This window comes from Kogia breviceps, chromosome X (assembly GCF_026419965.1).
Source record: "Kogia breviceps isolate mKogBre1 chromosome X, mKogBre1 haplotype 1, whole genome shotgun sequence".
In the NCBI taxonomy this organism is placed as follows: Eukaryota; Metazoa; Chordata; class Mammalia; order Artiodactyla; family Physeteridae; genus Kogia; species Kogia breviceps.
The window spans coordinates 109039608-109060181 of NC_081330.1; positions in this window are offsets into that span (position 1 = coordinate 109039608).

The window sequence follows — 20574 nt, forward strand, 5'->3', positions numbered from 1 at the left end:
CTTCTACTGACTTTAGGTTTCGTTTGTTCTTCTTTTACTAATTCTTTGAGGTGGTAGGTTAGGTTGTCTGAGATTTTTCTTGTTTTTTGAGAAAGTCATGTATTGCTATGAACTTCCCTCTAAGGACTGCTTTTGGTGCCTCCCAGAGATTTTGTATGGTCGTGCTTTCATTGTCATTTGTCTCAAGGTATTTTTTAATTTCCTCTTTGATTTCATCATTGGCTCATTTGTTTTATAGTAGCATGTTGTTTAGTCTCCACATAATCTTTTTTTTTCTCATTTCTCTTTCTGTGGTTGATTTCTAGTTTCATGCCTTTGTGCTCAGAAAAGATGCTTGAAATAATTTCTATCCTCTTAAATATGTTGAGACTTGTTCTGTGCCCTAGAACATAGTCTATCCTAGAGAATGTTCCAATTGCACTTGAAAAGAATGTGTATTCTGGTTTTTGCTTTTATTTTTTTCCTGGATGTAACATCCTGAAAATATCAATTACGTCTAACTGTTCTATTGTGTCATTTAGATTGTTGCCTTATTGACTTTCTGTCTATAAGATCTGTCCATTGATGTGAGTGGGGTGTTAAAGTCCCCTACTGTTATTGTATTCCTGTCAATTTCTCCTTTTATGTCTGTCAGTATTCGTTTTATGTATTCAGGTGCTCCTATATTGGGTGCATATATGTTAACAAGTATAATATCCTCCTCTTGTATTGATGCTTTTATCATTATATAGTCTCCTTCTTTATCTTTCTTCATGGCCTTTATTTTAATGTTGATGACGTTTTATGATCAGCCAATTATATCACTGTGAATTCTACAGAGACTTTGGCTGCCCATCCTTTCTTGTCCTTATGAAAATGCAGTTATAACTCTGTGAAATCTTGAGAAACTTTAAGTTGCCCATTCTCATCTACCCTCAATGATGAGTGCGAGCAATCCATCAAGGAGGAGATTTTCATTGTGTTGAATTGGTGGTGGTCAACTTGGCCTCACTGCTTCCAGTCCCTCCTAAGTCTGGGAACTATGTTTCTCAGCATCACCTTCACACTACAGACCCAGGCTACGGTTTACCAGTGAGAGGAACTCTTGTGAACATTGGAAAGTAGAAACGATAAAGAAGCTATTATTGCTCAATACATCATGACAACCAGAGGGGCAGGCATCTACTTCCAGACCACTCTGCAAACTCCGACTGTGTGGTATTTGAAGTTTCTTGGACTTCCCAGGATTGGCAGCTTCTTCACTCATTCCAAGCTTTCAGACTGATGTCACAGTGGCTGTTTCTCTGATCCTTCAGCTATATACTTCCAGGCCTTCACTCTCCTAATTCCCATTTTAACCCCTAATTGCTATATTAAACCTCTTATTTCCTTAATTCTTAGAGTGACTTTTAAAATTCCCAAACCAGCCTGACACAGATATTCTCAAAATTTCCAAGCAATAGCAATTTTGTTATCTCAAAAATGCATGTCAACTGAAATTATGTTGGCGAAAGTTATTACAAAAATGCATTTTGAACAGTGTGTCATTAATTATTAAGACACCACAAATGTTACCAGATGCTAGCCATAATTATTGCAATAGGTTGAAATACCAGCAAGGCACATTGAAGAGGCATCCTGACATCTCTCTCCCAAATGGGACCTTCTTTCAGTTCATGATCATCTGACAACAGATGTCATAGTACAGAGTTGAACCCTATGATATGACTGATACTTGATAATTTTGACCTACAGAAACAGAAATGTCTTATGATTTAACCTAAGGCTATGATAATCTCTTCATTCTAATGGATTTTTAGTGGAACCTATATCATTTTTTCCCATATAGGAATGGTGACTTCTCTTCACAGAATCTATATTGTCTAAGAAGAGAATATTTGCTGAGGGTATGCATGAAGTTATAACTCCTTGAATTCAGATGAGAAGTCTGTGTCTTTGAACTCAAAGCAGCAGTGCCCTCAAACATAGATGATTTCATTTTTTAAATGTTAGGAAAATTTCTTCCTCAAAAATCGTATTATCTCATCAGATGTCTGTCCTAGGTCAGTACAGACATCTGGCACCATTGACATTTTGACCCAGATAATTCTTGTTGTGAATGAGGGGTGGGAGGAGGAAGGGGGTGGGTGGGATCCTATGCATTGTAGAATGTTTAGCAGTATCCAGGCATCTACCCACCAGATGCCAGTAGCACCTCCCAGTTGTGACAACTAAAAGAGTAACCAGACATTGCCAAATGTTCCCCTGGGAGGAGGGTGGTAAATCATTCACAGTTGAGAAACACTCTCCTAGATAAAACAGAAATATGATGTTGGCAAGAGCTTAAGGTCTCTCTACCATCAGCTTGTATTTCAATCTTCTATCTTACATTTGGTTTTTAATTCAAGATGGACTAAAATCCGTTCAACATTTCAGTAAGGATACTGAATGTTGTCAAACTGTGGGATGTGCAAAAAAAATTTTTTTAAGTGCATTGGCTATAAAGAATCAAAGGAGAGACCATGTTTAATTGTTTATGAGTAGCTGAGTAGCAATTCAGAGTGAGTTCACACTATATGCTGCTGCTGTTTATTTTTTAAAAATTAGATATAATTTTCATCACCAGGAGATATTACATTGGGTATCAATAAAATATACTATACAATGGATGAGCATGTAATCAACAAAACATCACTTTATTTTCAAATTCAGCTGTCAACTACTTCCACCTTGACTCACTGAAGCATAATACACAGGAATTCAAACAAATATTGAATCACTGTGCTCCTAAAACAACACAAGCTTCAACTTGTTTGTTCTCTCTCCTCTTCTCCTGAACTTTCTCTCATTTTCTGATGAATTTCAGACTCACCAAGCAAAACATGTAGCACAGACTAACAGGGAAAACAATCACTGACCTAGCAAGTGAATAGCAACACACTACTAAATGGAGCCTCTTACACAGGGTAGTCCCCTAGCCTGGAGAAAGCAGGCATGTGAAAGCCCAGCTGGTCCTCTCATTTCAGCTGTATCAACAACTAGTACTATTACTACAGCAGAACAGGCTGTTGATGATTCATCTGGAATGTACTTCAGTTTTTAAATTTCACAAGGAACACATATATTCTCCTCAAATAGATAAAATCTACAGTCTAACATTTTATTTATTGGACACTTGTCTTTCTAAACTACTATGAACATAAACACACAAAAATCTAGCAAATCCAAGAGTTCAGACTACTCTACCTAGAAAATATAATCCCTCTCATCATTTCATTGCTCTTGTCACCCCAAGATCTCTCATCATCATCATGCAATGCCTTTATCACCATGAATTTGGCTCACCAAGTTGGGCAATGAGGTTGAACGTCATTAGACTGATTAAGAATAACAGTTTCCTTCACATTCAAGTAAATCTATGGAAGGAGACTTACAGATATTTGGCAATTTTGTCTGCTCAGGAATTCAGCCACAGCCATTTTCCTTGACCTTCTTACCAAACCTCAGTGCCATCATACTGACTTCCCTCCACACTCACCAAAGAAAACCTTTACTATGGGAATGCCTAGGTTGACTGGAGCTTTATGAAGATTATACTGAACTTGAGAGTCTTTTCCATACTATGTATTATCCTAGTCTAAGGAAAACTCAGAATCAACAATGAGAGAATATTTCTCTCTTCTAAATGGAAAGATTAAGAACTATTTAAGGCAAAATATTTAGCAATAACAATGAATACGCAAAAGCCTTGTCAGATGGGGTGGAAAATATTACTTCCATTTTAAAAATGAGAAAAATGAGGTTGTCAATGTGGTAAATATGAACACAATCACACTGCTAATGGGTAGGCAGAACTGGGGATACACACCTAGCAATTCTGGAAATGAGTCTAGCACTATTCCTCCGTATCATGCTGTAATAAAAATAAACGCATAAGGGACTTCCCTGGTGGCACAGTGGTTAAGAATCCGCCTGCCAACGCAGGGGACACAGGTTCAAATCCTGGCCTGGGAAGATCCCACATGCCGCAGAGCAACTAAGCCTGTGCACCACAACTACTGAGCCTGCACTCTAGAGCCTGCGAGCCACAACTACTGAGCCCACGTGCCAGAACTACTGAAGCCCACGCACCTAGAGTCTGTGCTCTGCAACAAGAAGCTACCGCAATGAGAAGCCTACGCACCGCAATGAAGAGTAGCCCCCTGCTCGCCGCAACTAAAGAAAGCCCACACGCAGCAACAAAGACCCAACTAAGCCAAAAATGAACAAATAAATTTTTAAAAATAAATAAATGGAGAGATATGGTGCCGTTGTAAATAAATATTGTATACATAGCAATAAGATTTCATACAACTCACTCACCACAAAAGGGAAAGAAACATATCCTGTTTGGATTTCCAAGGGGCATTATCTGAAAGAAAACATCAATTTATGCCCCCTTTTGTAGAGAAGAAATAATTGCATTCATGTAAGCTTAATTCCTGAGATTGTGACAGGGTATGAAGGTCATGAAAAGACCAAGAAGTCAAAAACCCTGGAGAAATACAAATCAAAACTACAATGAAATATCATCTCACACCAGTCAGAATGGCCATCATCAAAAAATCTACAAACAATAAAAGCTGGAGAGGGTGTGGAGAAAAGGGAACCCTCTTGCACTGTTGGTGAGAATGTAAATTGATACAGCCACTATGGAGAACAGTATGGAGGTTCCTTAAAAAAACTACAAATAGAACTACCATACGACCCCACAATCCCACTACTGGGCATATAACATGAGAAAACCATAATTCAAAAAGAGTCATGTACCAAAATGTTCATTGCAGCTCTATTCACAATAGCCAGGACATGGAAGCAACCTAAGTGTCCATCAACAGATGAATGGATAAAGAAGATGTGGCACAAATATACAATGGAATATTACTCAGCCATAAAAAGAAATGAAACTGAGTTATTTGTAGCGAGGTGTATGGACCTGGAGTCTGTCCTACAGAGTGAAGTAAGTCAGAAGGAGAAAAACAAATACCATATGCTAACACATATATATGGAATCTAAGAAAAAAAATGTCATGAAGAGATTAGTGATAGGACAGGAATAAAACACAGACCTACTAGAGCATGGACTTGAGGATATGGGGAGGGGGAAGGGTAAGCTGGGACAAAGTGAGAGAGTGGCATGGATATATATATACACTACCAAACGTAAAACAGCTAGCTAGTGGGAAGCAGCCGCATAGCACAGAGAGATCAGCTCGGTGCTCTGTGACCACCTAGAGGGGTGGGATAGGGAGGGAGGGAGGGAGACGCAAGAGGGAAGAGATATGAGAACGTATGTTTATGTATAACTGATTCACTTTGTTATAAAGCAGAAACTAAAACACCACTGCAAAGCAATGATACTCCAATAAAGATGTTAAAAAAAACACAACACTGGAGGGTGATAACTGAATCAGTGGTACACACACACACACACACACACACACACACACATATACTGGTATCATTTTTCTATTCTATCTGAGAAAGAAAAAAATCAGAGAATATTTTACTTTGGAAAGAATATACTGAGAACAAAAACAATTTCTAAAAACCTTGTTTGTGGCTCACTGACTTCTGGAATATTCTAAAAATCTAAACTACAATAAACCTTTTAATCCATAGTAATGCCCTCCTCCATCAAAAGAAGATGAAGCCTATAGGAAATACTGACATGGATAAGCATACAATCCTACAGCTCTCTGTGAAAAAATGAAGTACCTGTTACCTGAGTGGGATCTCTCTTTCCAAAACACTGAGATTCTTTCAAGACCCAGACAAAACTGTTGTTTGTTGCTTTGCTTGAGGTTTGAATCACTCATTAATGTTCAAAAAAAAGCACCACAAATATATTAACATAAGGCTTTATGCTATTAATTCAGTGGCATATTCAGTGATCTGTGATCCTTGGAGATCCTTGCCCCATTCAGGAAACTAGAAAACCGAGCAACTGTATCTCAAAAAATGGTTGTTGCAAAAGGAGCTAAGAACTTTTAATAAGTGGATTCATGGCAGAAAGATTATATAATGGTTCACAGCAAAGCTTTCCACCCCAAGACTAGAAAAAATACTCCAGATTAATGGGATTGTGGGAAACCCCTATGAAAAACATTGACTAAATATAGTCAGTGTTGGATCCCTCAGAAAGGTTAGACTTGAGCCTTACGTTTCTACCGAGTTCAGCCTCATCTTGAAGGTGGGGTGTGAAGGGAAATCCTGATAAATTTGAGATCCAAGAGCACAGGGAAGCTGCACTCCCTTTTCCAGAACACTGTAGCGAGGCGGCACCAGAACACTGTAGCGAGGCGGCAAGCGTAAAGACATTTAGAAATACCTGCACCGGGTGTCTAGGCCAATGGGACTGAAAGCTCACAGAGTAACTGCGCCCAAAGGTGGAAAAGAACAAGAAGATAATTTCCGTGCACCCACAGTGGCATAGAAAGAACCAAACTGAAGATGGCCTGTAGCTGGGAGTGGGACTTAGCTATGACTCATGGGGACCAATGAACAGATGGGAATAAAGACAACTTAGAAGACGCCAACTTGCATAGACAGTATATAATCTCCCTGTAATTAGACTGAACCCTGAAAGAAGAACAAGGATAGAGGGACGAAAGTGAATGAATTAAGGTAAATTTCCACTAGCCAGTAGAAATAAGTAAAATAAATAAAGTTCCTTTTACCTTTCCAGGACACATGAACACATGGACTCAGTATTTTACCTGCCACACCAGCTCCATCACAAAACAGATTAGTTTTGTACAAACTGCAAAATTGCAAAATAATAATCAGAAGCTGCACAAACATCCATATCCTCATTTCTAGCCCAGAAAATAAGGTCTTTTAGACTGATAACAAATTAAGGAAACTTTCTCTTTTTTTTTGAATTTTTGAATTTTTTTTTCTTTTATACAGCAGGTTCTTATTAGTCATCCATTTTATACACATCAGTGTATACATGTCAATCCCAATCGCCCAATTCATCACACCACCACCCCCTCCCACCTACGGCTTTCCCCCCTTGGTGTCCATATGTTTGTTCTCTACATCTGTGTCTCAACTTCTGCCCTGCAAACCGGTTCATCTGTACCATTTTTCTAGGTTCCACATACATGCATTAATATACGATATTTCTTTTTCTCTTTCTGACTTACTTCACTCTGTATGACAGTCTCTAGATTGATCCACGTCTCTAAAAATGACCCAATTTCGTTCCTTTTTATGGCTGAGTAATAGTCCATTGTATATATGTACCACAACTTCTTTATCCATTCATCTGTCGATGGGCAATTACGTTGCTTCCATGACCTGGCTATTGTAAACAGTGCTGCAGTGAACATTGGGGTGCATGTGTCTTTTTGAATTATGATTTTCTCTGGGTATGTGCCCAGTAGTGGGATTGCTGGGTCATACGGTAATTCTATTTTTAGTTTTTTGTTTGTTTGTTTGTTTTTGTGGTACACAGGCCTCTCACTGCCATGGCCTCTCCCGTAGCAGAGCACAGGCTCCAGATGCACAGGCTCAGCGGCCACGGCTCATGGGCCCAGCTGCTCCGCGGCTTGTGGGATCTTCCTGGACCGGCACAAACCCGTGTCCCCTGCATCAGCAGGCGGATTCTCAACCACTGCGCCACCAGGGAAGCCCTATTTTTAGTTTTTTAAGAAACCTCCATAGTGTTCTCCATAGTGGCTGTATCAATTTACATTCCCACCAACAGGGCAAGAGGGTTCCCTTTTCTCCACACCCTCTCCAGTATGTGTTGTTTGTAGATTTTCTGATGATGTCCATTCTAACTGGTGTGAGGTGATACCTTATTGTAGTTTCGATTTGCATTTCTCAAATAATCAGTGATGTAGAGCAGCTTTTCATGTGCTTCTTGGCCATCTGTATGTGTTCTTTGGAGAAATGTCTATTTAGGTCTTCTGCCCATTTTTGGATTGTGTTGTTCGGTTTTTTAATATTGAGCTGCATGAGCTGTTTATATATTTTGGAGATTAATCCTTTGTCTGTTGATTCATTTGCAAATATTTTCTCCCATTCTGAGGGTTGTCTTTTCGTCTTGTTTGTAGTTTCCTTTGCTGTGCAAAATCTTTGAAGTTTCATTAGGTCCCATTTGTTTATTTTTGTTTTTATTTCCATTACTCAAGGAGCTGGATCCAAAAAGATCTTGCTGGGCTTCCCTGGTGGCGCAGTGTTGAGAGTCCGCCTGCCGATGCAGGGGACACAGGTTCATGCCCCGGTCTGGGAAGATCCCACATGCCGCGGAGTGGCTGGGCCTATGAGCCATGGCCGCTGAGCCTGCGTGTCTGGAGCCTGTGCTCTGCAATGGGAGGGGCCACAGCAGTGAGAGGCCCGCGTAACACACACACACACACACACACAAAAAAGATCTTGCTGTGATTTACGTCAAAGAGTGTCCTTCCTATGTTTTCCTCTAAGAGTTTTATAGTGTCCAGTATTACATTTAGCTCTCTAATCCATTTTGAGCTTATTTTTGTGTATGGTGTTAGGGAGTGTTCTAATTTCATTCTTTTACATGTAGCTGTCCACTTTTCCCAGCACCACTTACTGAAGAGACTGTCTTTTCTCCATTGTATACCCTCGCCTCCTTTGTCATAGATTACTTGACCACAGGTGCGTGGGTTTATCTCTGGGCTTTCTATCCTGCTCCATTGATCTATATTTCTGTTCCCGTGCCAGCACCACACTGTCCTGATCACTGCAGCCCTGCAGTACAGTCTGAAGTCAGTGAGTCCGATTCCCCCAGCTCCACCCCCCTCCCTCAAGACTGCATTGGCCATTCAGGGTCCCCCATGTCTCCATACAACTTTTAAGATTTTTTTGTTCTAGTTCTATAAAAAATGCCATTGGTATCAAATTAGGGAAACTTTATGGGAAAAAATCTTTAACAATAATTTTGAAAGTTAAAAATTTATGGTTATTTGCGTTAATAGTACCATAGTATGCATAATTAATTTACAAAGTATCCATCTCTAAAATTATGTTGTAGCATATCTTAAAGAGATGTACCGTACTCGCTGGGTTTCCCATTCTAAGATACGAATTGCTGCAAAGAATGAGAGTTTTGCTGTTAAGTGTAAAAAGAGCTTTGCAGATACAATACCAGAGATGGGGTATTACAAAAGTTTTGGCAGATATGATTATATAAAAGAATGATTTAGGTAGGTGGTCATTCCACTTTAGAGTAGGATTTAACATAGCCATATTCCAAACACTGTATTATTTTGTTCATGCCCATTCTTCATCTGCTTCCTTCCAAATGCATGTCCACAGACCTGTGCTTATCATCAGAGTAACTATTCAATGAAGGTCAGCACGCCACACTAGGCTGCAGTTCTATTGAAGCAGGGGCCTTCTCTGATTCAGCTCATCCTAGTAACTCCAAGCCTACAGTACTTAATATTGCTAAATGATTAATGAAAGAAAATATATTTGCTCAATGAGCTGATGCGTTCATTAACTGTTCATCTTACCAGTTTGCTTTTCAAATACAGTACTTGGTGAGAAATTATTCTCTCTCTGCTTTCTTCCCCATTCTCTGCTCTTCTGTTCCCTTGGGGAATAGATAGACTGATATCAAACTAATACCACAAACATTTTGTTTTTCTGACTCGTTTTCTTTCCTCTGGGCTAAGAAGCCAGAATAATCAGAATAAGATGAAGGTCTTGTGTCCCTGTCAGTGATAGTTATAAGTCTCTGAAAGCATTCTCATCTCTGCTCTCTCAGGCGTCTTATTAATATGGCCATTTGGTGATGGTACCCATGATGGAGTTCTGAACTTTAATGGTCATCTCAAGGTTGTGCAGCAGGGTACACACTTTACAGCTTGTCTTAGAAAAGGACAAGAGTTCCCCCAGGGTCCAGATCTGATATTCAAAATTACTTCTGGCTGGCTGGCTAATGAGGTAAAAACAGATCCATCCATACTGATATACTGTAACCTCCTTATGGTAGTGTATCTACAGAAATGACTCCTACCGTGAACTCTTTATAATAATGCAGCGGAAGAGGCTGTGACAGTACCTACACAGTGCTAAAAACAGCTGTTTGAAAAGTGAGAAACACATAGAAATATCCCTAAGTACCAAAGACACATTTATCTGATTTCCTAAATGTAGTAATAACATGGAACTACCAGAGGACCTGGATTGACCTGGTTGGTCAGTTCAGGTATAAAACAAAACAAAAAAACTAATTTGGCCGTTTTGTTTTTCCTACTGAATTGCTGAAATGCACCAGATGTACAGGTGTTATATGATAATGTATATTCTGAAAGTTTTACAATTGTATTTTTTAAAATAAATTTATTTATTTTTTGGCTGCATTGGGTCTTCGTTGCTACATGCGGGCTTTCTCTAGTTGCGGCGAGCAGGGGCTACTCTTCGTTGCGGTGTGCAGGCTTCTCATTGCGGTGCCTTCTCTTTGTTTTGGAGCACGGGCTCTAGGCATGCGAGCTTCAGTAGTTGTGGCACGTGGGCTTCAGTAGTTGTGGTGCACAGGCTCAGTAGTTGTGGTGCACGGGCTTAGTTGCTCCACAGCATATGGGATCTTCCCGGATCAGGGCTTGAACCCGTGTTCCCTGCACTGGCAGGCAGATTCTTAACCACTGCGCCACCAGGGAAGCCCGTACAACTGTACTCTAAGCCCCATACCTCTAACGTTTTTCTTTTTTCTGATGGAGCTGCTCAGCTGTTTGCTGAAATGGCCAAAATGACTAACTAGGTGTTGTATAAGTGAATATATATGTACATACCTGTATATACTCATCTTTAGCTCGACTATTTATTTATATATGTCTCTCTATATGTGTACCTACATATAATCTCCCCAGAAAAGATCTGTGATTTCATTACTAGCCCCATGGCTTCCTTCCAATTACCTCCATGCTGCTAAAGATTCCATCAGGAATTTTTATGATCCCTGTGTAGACCATTTAGGGAACACAACTGTGGCCTTTTAAACAGTTCACTTCCCTGCTCCCTAGCAACTTTTAGTCTGTGCAAGGCGAAGCTTTGAGAGGCAGCTGGGCAACACCATCTTCATTCCAAGTGTTAATTTGATATCTGCATAATTTAATCTCCTCATTCTAAATACCAAACCCTGTTTCCAGAAGCTAATTGGTTTTCTTTCCTTGTTGTTTTTTTTTAAATTTAGATATATTAACAGATTTTGATTGCATTTTAATTTTCTCAGTTTTGGCAAGGTCCACATTTCAATTGTAATTATTTGGGCTCACCATGGGATTAATATATTTTAAAGATTACATTAATTAGCTCTCAAGCAAAAAATAAATTCTATTCCTCATCAAGAGTATTATCAGCAAGCATATCCAAATGACTTTCAGGCAGTTTCAGGGCATCAGTAATTCAGAGAACCACCACGACCACTGTGTTTTTTATTAAAGACCCAATGTATTGGTGTTAATTTGCTCACTTTGTATGACCGAAGATGATTTAGACCTACATATACAGATATACAGCCTATCTGCCTTCTCCCCCCGCCTCTCAAGTATACACACATACACATACACACACATTTACTATTGAAGATAACATTGGCTTTAGCTCTCTAATAGTTGCAAGCCATTATTCTAAAGCTCCACAGTCATCAGGAGAAAACCGGGGTAATTCTAAGCTGCTACCATAAAAAGCACTTGACCTTTAGCTCTGTCCTTCTCCTAAGCCAATCATTTGGGGCCTTCTGGAGTACACCTCTGGAGTATTCATAGGCATCCATGTGGCCTTCTCCATCACAACATAGAAATATGGTTTCCCTGCAGTAATGTGTGCTGCTGAGACCTCCCAGAATGCCCATCCCACCCTCAGCCGCAGCTGCTCTGTGACTGTTGCCATCACCCTCCTGCTGCCATGCCTTACTGTCTGTGCTGTGTTGCCTGGGTGCCACACATGATTATATGCCCCCGGCCCTGGAGAAATACTAGTGACTGTGGACACAAGGCAGTGCTGAGGTGCAACCCCGCTGCTGGTGCAGTAGGGACCCTTCCCAACCTCTGCCTTTATTACCAAGTAGCGCTCCTTGTGCTCCCGACGTCTCTTGAGATTTTCGTGAGAACACTTCCCTTTGAGGTTTTATCAATGGAAGCCTCTCTTACTACAGAGTTCAGGTATCCATTCACAGGAAGGGTTCAGATGTCCATTCACAGGAAGCAATACATGTTGTGCACTCTGACCAAGACCAATACCATCTTTCTCTCCAATAGTAGGAACACCTATAGTGGAATAAGCTGATTTTTCCAACTCTCTCTTTCCTTAGGAATTGCTGCTTCCCATGAGGCACCTCAATGCCTCACAGAGATAGACCTCTAAGGACCTGGGTCCTGAATATCACGAATGACAATAAACTTGCAGAAATGACAGAGCCAGCAGGCCTAGGGTAAGGGTGTAACGTGCTTTACAATAGAGAAATTGTGAAATATGCAAACTATGTATGTATATATGTGTATTTATGCAACATATCAGCATGAGAGCATTAGCTATAGTGTAAGAGTTCAAAGCATGGATTCTGGTGTCAGACTACATGGACTCAAATCTTAGCTGTCACCTGCTAGCTCTGTGGGCCTAAACAAGTCACTTAGCCTGTCTATGCCTCATTATTCTCATCTCTTAAACTGTGAATAATAATAGTACCCTCTACCCAGGGTTGCAATGTGATTAGACTAGCTAATCCATGTAAAGTCCTTAGAAGAGTAGCTGGCACATAGTAAGTGCTCTGTGTTATCTATGATGATAGTAATGGTTCTTTATTAGCCGTGTAATTATTCATTCTGGTCCTCTAGGTGATGGGGAGACAGCTGTGACTGAAATATACAATGACCATGACCTCACAGGGAGGGCATGACAATAAACAAACATATATAATCCCAGGAAGTGATTAATGCAGCAAAAAAACTGAAAAGAGAAGAAAAAAGAGTACTAAGTGTTAAAGGGATAATTTTTAAGCCATTGTCATTGAGAGAGTTATATTTTGTTTGTTTTAAAAGAAAAAAATATTTTTGTCTCATGTTACCATTTTTGTAATTTAAATGAGTTTCAAAATACAGATAAAACCCAGCTAAAAAGTAATTTTAGTTTCATTAGTTCATCCTGGAAAATTACTGGTTTAGCAAACAGATTGTTGTTTTGGTATAGTTCGTGTAGCACAGAAAATCAGCTCCATAGAAATGTTCACGGTGTTCTTTGGAAAGTCTAGGGTTATCATGTGACATTCCATACTTATTTGCTATTTACCTATGTTTACTTGAAAATGTTTCTTTTTCATTGACGATTCAAAGCACACTGCTGAGACCAGAAACCATCTACTCATACACTTAGACACTGAAAACTGAAACTGCCTATCCCCATACAGCTTACTGACTCCATTAGGGATCAGCAAACAACAGCCCACCGGGGCAAATCTTGCTCCTTGCTTTTTTTTTGTAAATGAAGTTTGGAACACAGTCATGCCCATTTATTTCCGTATTATCTGTGACGCTTTTGCACAGTAACAGAGTTGAGTAGTTGCAACAGAGATCGTATGATCCAAAGCGTAAAATTTTTTACCATCTGGCCCTTTATAGACTTCTTGTCCACACCAGGATTTCTCAACCTGGCCATTATTAACATATTGGGTTGGATAATTCTTTGTCATGGACGTTGTTCTCTGCATTGTAGGATGTTTAGCAGCACCCCTGGTTGACAGCTATTGACCAGATGCCAGTAGCACCAAGACCCCCAACTCCCCTTGTAACAACTGTAAAGTCTCCGGACTTTGCCAAAATTCCCCTGGGAGGCAAAAGAGCCACAGTTGAGAACCACTCACATGGTTCACGGACAATCACTGACATGGCATTCAGTTGTCTACATTAGTACAGTTTTATTATTCTAGAAGACTCTTGCCCAGGCAAATAATTATATTGCTCACTACATTACAGGACTTCCCAAAAGGTCCATCGACTCTTTAATGGAAATTAACAATTTGTGCCCTCACCTTGCTGTGCCCCCAATCCTAAACTAATATACCATGATCCTCACTTAATCCTAAGTAAGCCTCCACATTGAAAAAACAACTTAAACCAAACTTCAAATGCTTAACAAAAATCTAACCTAGTCCTTCTCTGAGACAAGATCAAATTCTGTCAAGGTGGTGATCTCCCTTACCATGGTAAGTGATACATTTAGATTTGTTTTATCAACAGGATGCACTGGTGATATTTGGGGTGCCAGCATTTGATAGTACATAACAAGCTTTAAAATTTCAATGTCATACATACATAAAGAGGAGTTTTCTTAAAATACATGATTTCTATCTGTGCAATTATACTTGAAGCACCTTTTTCACTTACTAAACACTGTGTTGAGTCTAAACTATTTCACATTTTAGATTTGTAATTACCTCTGTCCTCACTGCTTTTAGAAGATTTAGAATAAATCCAGAAAAAATACAGATACCGTACTTCCAAATAGAATATTTTAATGTTATTGGTATTTCCCCAACTAAGTATAATTAAACATATTTCAGAGTTAAGTTATCTGAATATCGTATTGACATCCACCCTAACAAAGAGGGAATTGATGAGTTCTACTTGGGAAAAATGTCTTCCCCTTGAGTAAATAAAAAGGCAAGAAACCCTTTCAGTGATTGGAAAAACTAACAATTTTCCTGAATAAACAAAATAATGACTCAGACTGGCCAAATTGGGTGAAATTAGCTGGGTTCTTCATCTACCTGAAGCCAAGTAATCAGCATGTTTGTGTTTATCAGTTTTCTACCAGTTGTTGTAGATGTAGCTTTATGAAATTCATCTGTGTTTTATTCACTGCTCAATCGTCAGAGTCAAGAAAGAGATGGTCTGCCACTGGGGAAGGGCTAAAACACAGGTAGATCCGCCTTTGAGGCAGAGTTACACAGGGCATGCTTAAGACTTAAGGTAGAGGCTATAGCAGGAGAAAGAAAAATTCCCCTTATATCCACAAGTCTCGCACTAAGTAAGAGCCTACCACTGTGGAGAGGGGCAACAGTACACAGGAAAACATCCTTCTGTGTCATAAGCATGCAGAGCTAGCTGAAAGCTAAGGGTGGAGGAGAAACAATAAGAAACTCTATAGCACTCCAGGTATCACACTAAACACAAAACAGGAGCAGTGGCCCACTGAAGGAATTAGTGAGTTGCTTCCAAAGAATGTACGAAGGGGAGAAAGCTGGCAGACCCCACCTCAACCAAGTGATCAAGGTCAACATCACCAGTGGTAAGTCATGTGGATAGCATGTACCCCCTGATATGATGTGATGAGAAGAGCACTTCCTCTCTGTGGTATTCTTCCCCCAAACCCATAACCCACTCTAATCAGGAGAAAATTTCAGACAAACCCAAATTGAGGGATATTCTACAAAATTCTCAACCAATATTCTTCAAAAATGTACAGATAATGAAAAACAAGGAAAGACCAAGAAACTATTATAGACTTGAGGAGACTAAAAAGACATGATGACTAATGTAATACGGTATCCTAGATTAGATCCTGGAACATGAAAAGGACATTAGTAGAAAAAATGGTGGTGTTTAGCTAATAGTCCCAATGTTAATATTTTAGTTTTGACAAATGTACCATTGGTTAACATTAGGGGAAGCTGGGTGAAGTATACATGGGAACTCTCTGCACTATATTTATAACTTTTCTATAAAGGTGTTCTCAAATAAAAAGTTTAATTTTAAAAATTGAAAGAAATAAAGTAACTAATTGAAGCAGAAGGAGAAAAAATGGAAGGAAACAAGTATAGTACATCCAAAAACTGTGGGAAACCATCAGTCTAATATACATGTAACTGGAGTCCCCAACCAAAAAAGAGGAAGAATAGAGCATTAGAAACATTTGAACATATAATGACTGATTATTTTCAAAAATTGAATAAAAGACAACAAACCACAAGGACTTCCCTGGAGGTCCAGTGGTTAGAACTCCACATTTCCACTTCAGAGGACGCAGGTTCAATCCCTGGTTGGGGAACTAAGATCTCACATGCCAGGCGGCATGGCCAAAAAAAAAAAAAGACAACAACCACAGATCCAAGAAGCTCAGAAAATCCCAAGCTTAATAAATGCAAAGAAAACAACCTAAGCATATCATAGTCAAACTAAAAAGAGAAAACAAAAAGTCTTGAAGTCGTTCAGAGAAAAGAAAAGCAGTATGTTCAGCGGGTCATAGGTAAGAATGTCAGCAGATTTCTCATCAGAAAATATGCAAGATATAATGATATCTTTAAAGTACTGAATGGAAAAATAAACAACACCCCCCCCACGGCAACCTAAAATTCTATGCACAGTTGAAACATCTTTCAAAAATGAAAGTGAAATAAAGATTTTTTTTTGAGACAAAAGAAAAAGCTAAGAGATCATACTGCCAGAAGACATATGCTTCAGACATTAAACAATAATGGGAATATTTGAACTCTATTTCAATAAATTTGACAACTTAGATGAACTGGACAAAATTCCTCCAATGGCACAAACTACCATCTCTCACCCAAGAAGAAACAGACAACCTGAATAACGCTATATGTATTAAAATTGACTTTTTAGTTAAAAACCTTTCTGCAAGAAAACTCTAGTTTCACATGGCTTCACTAATGAACTCTACCAAACAATGAAAGCGAAGCATGAGGAGGAGAGGCAGGGGGCATCTCACTACTTGACACTAGAATGGCCATGATATTAACACCTGACAAAGATGTTATAAGAAAATGGAACTAAAGGCCAATATTATTCCTAAACATAAATGCAATATCCCTAATATAAATTGGCAAATCAATTTGTACAACATATAAAGTAGGTACTATATCATGACCAAGTAGGCTTTCTCCCAAGAATGCAGTTGTTTCAACATTCAAAAACCAATGTATTTTACCATAGTAACAGACTAAAATGTATACCATATGAAAAATCGTTTCACAAAATTCAACACTCATTCATGACAAAGTTTTCATTTATTTAAAAATACAACGTAAATTCCTCAACCTAATGAAGGGGCTCTACAAACATAGCTAACATTACACTTAATAGTGAATACTGAATTCTTTCCCTCTACAATTAGAAACAAGTCAAGAGTATCTGTTCTCACCTTTTCAATTCAACATTAACTGGAAATTCTAGCTAGCACAATAAGGCAAAGGAAAAAAAAAAGACATACAGATTGGAAAGGAAGAAGTATAACTGCTTTTATTATTAGACTTCACAATTCTCTACAAAGACTATCCCTAGGAATCTACCAAAAAATTGATTAGGTAAGTTTAGCAAAGCCACAAGGACAAAAGGTCAACATACAAAAATCAAATGTATATTTATGAATTATTAATGTACAGTTGAAAAGCAAAATTTTAAAATACTATTTACAATAGCATCAAAAACATGAAACACTTAAGGATACATTTTATAAAATATGTGAAAGATATGTACATTGAAAATTGCTAAGTATTGCAGATAGAAATTAAACTAGATCAGATTAGAAGTATATATTATGTTCGTGGATCAGAAAATTCAATACTGGTAAGGTGTCAATTCTCTCCATGTGATCTCTAAATTCAGTGCAATCCTATTAAAATCATGGCAAGATTTTTAAAGAAATTAACCAAAAATTATAAAATTTATATTGAAATGCATAAGACCTAAAACAGCCAAAATGTTTTTGTAAAAGACGACAAAATTGGAGTACTCATGTACATGTATTTGATACAGCTATGTATCAAACAATGTGGTACTGACATAAGGATAAACACATAGATCAATGCAGCAAAATAGACAGTACAGAAACAGACTCACTCATAAACAGTAAGTTAATTTTTGACAAAGGTGCAAAAGTAATGAATGCGGAAAGCAATTTTAAAAATTATGCTCACTAAACTTAAAATGCATCCTGAGTCCAAGAATAAGAGCTTTAACAATGAATCCTCTATAAGAAAACACAGGAGAGAATCTTTGTAACCTTGGGTTATCAAATATTTCTTGGACAAGACAAAGAAATATGTACTATAAAGAAAAAAGTAAACAGTTATACTCCAATAAAGATGTTAAAAAAAAAAGAAAAAAGTAATAATAGGATTCATCAAAAAAACAAAAAACAAACTTCTGTACTTCAAAAGACAAGACACAGACTAGGAGAAAATATGTGCAAAACATGTATCTGATAAAGGTCTTGTATCCAGAATATATAATGAACACTTGTAGCTCAACAATAAAAAGACAAACTACTCAATAAAGAAACAAACAAAATATTTTAACAAACACTTCATTAAGGAAGATATGTGAATGGCCAATAAACAAATGCAAAGATGCTCAACACATTTAGTCAACATGGAAATGCAAATTAAAAACACAGTGAGGGCTTCCCTGGTGGCGCAGTGGTTGAGAATCCGCCTGCCGATGCAGGAGACACGGGTTCGTGCCCTGGTCCGGGAAGATCCCACATGCCGCGGAGCAACTAAGCCCGTGAGCCATGGCCGCTAGGCCTGCGCGTCCGGAGCCTGTGCTCCGCAACGGGAGAGGCCACAGCAGTGAGAGGCCCGCGTACCGCAAAAAAAAAAAAAAAAAAAAAAAAAAAAAAAAAAAAAAAAACACAGTGAGACACTACTACATATCTACTAGAATGGCTAAAATTCAAAAAGAAAAAAGTAAAAAAAACTAATGAGCATTGGTAAGAATGTGGGAAAATTTTAATACTGCTGGTTGGAATGCAAAACGATTCGACCACTTTGATCACTTCCTATAAAATTAAAAATATATTGACACTATGACTCAGCAATTCCACTCCTATGTGGAATACAAGAAAAATGAAAGAAAAATACCTATATGCAAATGTTCATAGAAGCTTTATTCAGAATTTTTTAAAAAATGAAAACAACACAAAGTTCCTTAACTGGTGAAGGGATAAACACAGTTTTAAATTCAAACAAGAGATCACTATTCAACAATGAAAAGGAACATGTAAAATCAAAGGCAGATTTCACATCACTATGCTTGGTGGAAAAAGCCAGTCACACTAAGTGTTGCCTGATTCCATTTAAATGACCTTCTAATAAAGGAAAAAATAAAGGGACAGAAAACACATCAGTGGTTTCCAGAGAACCACTTAGGCAGAGGCATGAGGAAACTTTGGGGAATTATTAAAATGGTCTATATTTTGACTGTGGTCATGATTATACAAGTATATACTTTAAAAGGGTAAATTTTATCACATAAAATTATACTTCAATAAAAGTTAAAAAAAAACCATGATAGTACCCACTGTAGGGTACAACCAACCACTTTAGTCCTAGTACTTGATTTTGTGTGTGCAGGCAGTGAAATTATGAATTCCAGGACAGAGAATAACTTGAAGAAATTTTTTCCCTCCCAAGGCGCATAGAACTCTTAGATGATATCACAAAATTCTAACAGTTTTTATTGGAAATGAACTTAGAGATTATCCAGGATGAATACAGGTAAGGAAATGAAGACCCAAAGAAGCTGGATGACTCATCCAAGAAACCCCAAATCTAAAAGCTCGGGTAGAATGGCCCTCAGAACAATCCTACTAGATTTACCCCAAACTGTAAACACGTGGTCTAAATAAATCTAAGCAATCCTAGGAGCTGATGTTACGAGTTAAATCCACCAAGAGACAAAAGCACCACACCAGGTCTTCAAAATAATGCACTAAAATGTAACTATGATCCTACAGCCTGGGGAGAGGAACAGTTGTATTTCAAGGAGAAGTGCCCTTAACTGGTCAGAGAAATAAAGAACTCCAACTTTCTCATTTCTCACTGATATGTGTTCAAATGGCTAACTCAGTTTGTCAATGCAGTGTGCCTAAGCAGTATTATTACAATATTCATATTATGACAAAATCGGGAAGGGGGAGGGCAATGACTGTTGCATTGTCTCCCTTGATGGTCAGGAGATTCCAAACTTTTAGATTCAGGCACTTTGAAGTCTAAAAGGTGAACATCAGCAGATGTGAAAAGAGGCTACAATCAAGCAGATACAAGATTATTAACTGATATCCTCCCCTTCCTCCATCCCTATTCCTGCTCATTTCCCCTCCTACCACCTAGAACTGCTCATATTTACAGATACAATCTCTTTCCCTTGCCATTAATAATTAAGACATTCTGTACTTGTGTTTGCAATAGAAACCCAATCAACCAGTGGTTCGAACAATTTTAGAAGGGTGATAGTTAATTTTATACATTAACTGGGCTAGGCTATGGTATCCAGGTGTTTGGTCAAACAGCAGTCTAGATGTTGGTGTGAAGGTACTTTTATATGTGACTAGTATTTACAATCGGCAGACTTTAAATAAAGTAGATTGCCCTCCATAATGTACGTGTGACCTCATCCAATCAGTTGAAGGCCTTAAAAGCAAAGACATGTTTTTTACAAATACCGTATGCTAACACATATATATGGACTCTAAGGGAAAAAAATGTCATGAAGAGATTAGTGGTAGGACGGGAATAAAACACAGACTTACTCGAGCATGGACTTGAGGATATGGGGAGGGGGA